The sequence below is a fragment of the Mauremys reevesii genome, linkage group 4 (assembly GCF_016161935.1).
Source record: "Mauremys reevesii isolate NIE-2019 linkage group 4, ASM1616193v1, whole genome shotgun sequence".
NCBI classification, from domain to species: domain Eukaryota; kingdom Metazoa; phylum Chordata; order Testudines; family Geoemydidae; genus Mauremys; species Mauremys reevesii.
This window is the reverse complement of record NC_052626.1, coordinates 35,941,694-35,947,004: the sequence shown is the minus strand read 5'-3', so window position 1 is coordinate 35,947,004 and position 5,311 is coordinate 35,941,694. Positions and strand designations below refer to the sequence as shown.

Here is a 5,311-nt window from a genome sequence, read left to right as displayed (position 1 = left end):
ATTTCCAGGGTCACACACAGCCAGTGGCAGAGCCAAGACTAGAATCCAGCTCTCTGGACTCTCCATCCTGTGCTTTGACCACAAGACCATGCTTCGCCTCAACTATAATATCTGAGTATTGTCTTCCAGCTGTATGAGGTTGGTAAACATCTGGTTAGATAAACATCTTGTAGCACAAGTCTGAGGTCTAAGAAATGATGCAAGATTGGTAGAGAGAATGTAAGTGGTGGTTCTAGCCACTTTTTAATTTCTTACGTTCCTCTTTCTGATGGTCTCCGGTAATGGAGGGGTTTACTGTAGTTTTGAAACATCCCCGTTCATGTGAATGAAAGTCACACAAGAGTCCAAAATGTAATCAGACCAAACTATTTATTTTGTTTTTAGAGCTGAAGCCTTGGGTTACATTTCCTGTCACGATGCAGAAGCTTCAAACTGTAGTTATAAACACTACAAGCTGACTTAAGAGGAAAAAGTAGATCTCTAATGCACATTTGCCCAAGGGCACTCATTAGAGAAAAATGCAAAACAAAAGATAACTTTTTTGTTTCACCAGCCATTTAAAAAAAATGAAGCCATTGATCTTGTGCAAGGCAAAACGTTTATGCTACATTCTAAATGAACTAGGTGCTCACCACAATGTACTGTAAGCTTTAAAATTTTCAGAATAACTGACAGGCCTTAATAGATGGCATAACTTTGTAGCAGGTTTCCAAGAATTAAGGCTTTTGGCAGTGTTCTTATTTTATATGTGTATTTTTTTGCTGATGAAGAAAAAATGGCACAACAGCTAAGCAGAAAGGAGTTCAGAACAAGGATTTATGTATGGCAGAGCAAGGGCCTGATGCTTTCTGGGATATCAGATGTCTCTTGAAAGGCACAAAACACCTTAAATGTTAATGTTAAGCGTCAATGATCAGATCCCTGGAAGCTTTAATTTTTTACTGGCTAATCACATGCCAATGAGTTTTAAAATTACTTGTTGATTGTTTGTGTTGTATTGTGGTAGCACATAGGAGTGCCAATCACAGACCAGGATTCCATTCTGCTAGGTACGGTACAAACAGAACATAAAAGATGGTCCCTGCCTGAGAAAGCTTAGAATCTAAGTCTAAAGACAGCAGCTGGATATGGACAAGGGAAAGACAAGGAAACAAGGAGTCAGTGCTGGTCAGCATGATAGGCAGTGGTCACAGCACACCAGCTGCTGAAACACTGTCAAGTTTTTTTGTAGGCCTCCCAACAAGGAGAGTTTTAAGGGGTCTTAGTTTTGCAGATGTTTACAGGAAGCTCCTCCCTAGCATGAGGAACAGCACAGGGGGAAAGCACAAAGGTGGTGTTTGAAAATTTAACACATGATCACTGAAGGTTGGCATCAGATGCAGAGCAGAGGCAGGATTCAACATCTCAGTGGTGAATGAGGGATGAGAAGTAGAGTGGTGATAGGCCATGAAGTACCTTGAAAGTGAAGACAATTATCTTGTGTTTGACGTGATGGAGAAGGAGGATACAGTGGAGGGAAGCAAAGAGAGATAGAGGTGGCATGGTTTAACATGTCCAGGACAATGATCTTTGCAGCAGCATTTTGAATGAAACAATGGACATCAGTAACCCATACACACAAAGATTCATTACATGAAATTTAATTAACATGGGAGCTCCATGAAATCAGATGGTTAGTCACAATGGATGAAGTTCATTGCCAAGCAGAGGGCTGACATGAGATTTAAATGGTGCACAGGCCTTGGCTGGATTAATTCTCAGGATGAATTTCACTGTTTCCTTAGCTCTATCGCAGACTCTGTTCAAATAAATAAAACAGTGTGTGTGAAACAAAACCAAAACATTTACCTGATTTCAGTATGGAGAAGAAATAAACATCTCGTAAGGAAGTTAACTCTTTATTCATTAGGCTTTCTGCAGGGCTCATTCAGTCAAGCCTTTGAGGATGGGCCTATGTTGTTTATGATGAAACTGAGCTTTCCAATATAGTTCAACAACGTTACCTTCAGGGCATGAGAAGTGAGTTTGACTCTCAAACCTACCATGCAGGGATGAAATAGGTGTGTAGGGGGAAAATGGGGGCGGGGAGTGGAAGGGAATATGCTGTCCCGTTGAGTATAGTGCTATCTGAGAGGGAACAGGAAAGCCAGGGACATACATTTCCTTAGAAAAAAAAATCGGTGTGTATTATTGGTTGGAATACACACTCATGCAACACAAATGGATCAAACTGGTCATTATGCTTTCTTCTTCTTTTCTTTTTCAGTGGTAGAAAACTATCCATTTCACCCCCTCACCACAACTTTCAAAATGCATAGTACAACATTTAACTTGTTTCTGGCAGAACTGTGCAGAAGTGTTTGGAAGGAAACCCAAGCCTTCCAAAATATACTGAATTTTAAGTTTCATGATATGCTTGATACAGGGTCTAGTTTTATCTAAAGTGGATTTGAACTGGAAAATGTGGGTTTAACTATATAAATGTAGAGGTGCTTGGATTTAGTGTTGAAGGTTTGACCATTGTAAACAGAGGCCCAGCTATGAAAACAGACAGGTTTTTTTGGCAAAGAGTTTGATTCTCCTCCCTAGTATGTTTGGAGATGGAGTTAGATATGGGGTCCAACTCAGGTTCCTCTCTATGCAGAATCCAGACTAATTTATACCATAGCGTGAAAAACAGGGAACGTGCCATTTCTCCTGGTTTTGATGTACAATTAGGAGGACCTTGATATTTTTGAAGTGAGTTTCACTTGAAGCTTTTGGGTTTGTTTAAAATTGAGAATTTAAAGCCAAACTGCCCACCTGGAACCACCATGTGAATCACACCCAGAGAAAACATTCATCCCTCTGACCCAGCTGCTGATTTTTGCAGAGACCTAACTACAGAGCTTTATCACATTTTTTTTCAAGCAGGTAGCTAGATGCAGCAGGCTGACAGCCTACACTGCATTACACTAACATTCAATCCAGGGACCTGTGCCAACAGATATTGAATGAACAATTTTTACTCAAATAATAATCTTAAAAAGCTAGAGCTTTCTGAAAGCAGTTGGGTGGCATTTTTCCAAAGTAATATTAATAATATGGCAATTATTTAATTGCAACACATTCATCACCCGTGTAAAGCATTTAGTTTTTAACCTGGAAAAATAAAAACACTAACTTTCTTTTAGAGTGCCTGAACTATAGGTAGGATCATGCCCCAACAGAAGTCAGTGGCAAAACTCCTATTGACTTCAGTAGAAGCAGAATTAAGTCCAAAGTCCTTCCCTTTCTATTTATCAGAATGAGCAGCATCTTTCACTGTAAAGACATGTTTGTAGGTCAACAATGGCAATAAGGAAGGTAACACACAGTGAATAAAAATACATATAGATGAAGAAGAGCAATCAAGACTCAGTTCAGCACCCGCTGAAGCAATGAAAGTCTGGCCATTCAATAGGTGAGGGCTCAGGTCCCCAATGACTGTTGTGGGCACCATCAATACCACAACAGAGAAAACAGCTAATAGGAAAACAGAACCATAATGGATCAACAAAATTTCCTCAACAAGCCAAGAAAATAGACAACACTTGAGTAAAGCCAAGGGCTGACATAATGATGGATGATCAGGTAGTTTCTCCATGAAAAATAATAACTCATCCGTAAACAGTAGGGCACAATTCTCACGAGTAAACTTAATGGCCAGTCAACAATAAGGGCTACAAGGGGTGCCAATGATTTTGTTGATCATCTCTATAATTTCTCCTTTCCACTAGTGTGTGTGTGAGAGAGAGATTCAAATGTAAATAGGAGCTGTGCAAAAACTATGAGGCTTTTGTGCATTTTTTTGTTTGAATCATTCATCAATTCATTATGGGCCATTTCACAACCCAGACACCCCCCGCACCCACATTAAATAGCCATTTTCAAATCAGGCGGCAGGCAAAATTTTGCATCCTTTTCATCCAAAGAGATTTTTGTCCAAATGAAATTTTGAAGTATTTGCCTTTTCTTCCCTCAGAACTGAGACCAGTTTGGGAGAGAAAGTAGTTCACTGAAAACAAAACGCCCATTTGTAGTGAATATCTTAAATTTGAGAGAGAGGAAGGAATCATTTTTATTTGTTTTGTTTTCCACAATCAAACCATTTTAGAAAATTCAGAATGAAATGGAAAACCTAAGTCTTCAGTGTATTTAATATCATTGCTGTCTTCTCACATGCCTCTAGGTGTAATGGTTAGCCTGGGTAAGCTGAGTCTCTTTAGAGGCAAATAGTCCTCTTCCTTGCCATGCCTCTAATTTAACATATGAACGATTGGAATCTCATCATTAGACAGGTAGATTCAGCCTCATAAAAGAATGCACATAACTCTAAGGCTGTACTTTCTTTTTACCCTGTTTCTGGTTATCTTCCTGACAGGGTATTTAATGAATGAAGCAGAAATTTCTCTGATTGTATTTGGCAAGCTTGTAGCCCATGCACCGAGTTCTGCATTCTCTGAATTGCCCAAGAACATGGGAATTTGACTAGTAGAGATATTCTTGTTGCTAGACTGAAAAATATGATCACATGAAATCTAGATGACTCTTACAAGTCTTGGCTCTCCTTGACATTTTCATGCTGCATGAAGCCTCCCTCCCCGACATGTTACATCCAATTTCCTTCCCATAAAATTCCATCTGCCATTAAATCTTAAATGGAATACCTCCCAGTTAATGCACATAGCATTAATAAAAGAGCTAATGCAATTTTACAAGCAAATTTACATTTAACTGTCATACTCTTCTTCTGCATGTTCCCTTCCTATTATTGAGGGTTATCTAGAGATTTGTGTCTGGATATAAGCTACATTCTCTATAAACAGCCTGTTTCCTCCTGTCTGTTTCACTGACGGATGGCACTAGACAGTTTTGAAGACATTACAATCTACTTCCATGGTAGCAAACCAAGACTGTGATGTCACAAACATCTGACTCTGAGGTCACTGAAAGACAGAGATGGAAAAACGGAGGCTGGGTTTGTGACACACAAACATCAGCATTGGTGGGAAAGGCAATGGCAAAAACGTGCATGGCAGTTTAATTGAGTTGTTGTAAAATGAGATCATGAGTGTGATGAGAGCTGTGTAGCCTACAGCAGAGTGCAGGACTGAAAGGAGTGTGGTCCATGGAGGAAGCATGGGCCCCCAGAATTGTACAAAATGTGCTCTAGTCACCTTAAATTGCAATCAGTAGGTGTGGCCAATAGAGACTGCAGGTTCCAGTAGGCAGGAAATGTCTCACCCATAATAAGAACAGGAGTACTTGTGTCACCTTAGAGACTAACAAA

The 5,311-nt window shown here is 39.7% G+C and overlaps 1 long non-coding RNA gene across 1 annotated transcript; it reads right to left on the bottom strand.

Moving 5' to 3' along the window:
• Positions 1–1,627: 1,627 nt before the first annotated feature.
• On the bottom strand, positions 1,628–4,884 carry LOC120403553. Its single transcript, XR_005597585.1, has 2 exons — positions 4,750–4,884; positions 1,628–1,798 (listed from the first exon to the last, which is right to left on the bottom strand). It is a non-coding gene; the product is annotated as an uncharacterized LOC120403553 (long non-coding RNA).
• Between the last annotated feature and the right edge of the window lie 427 nt (positions 4,885–5,311).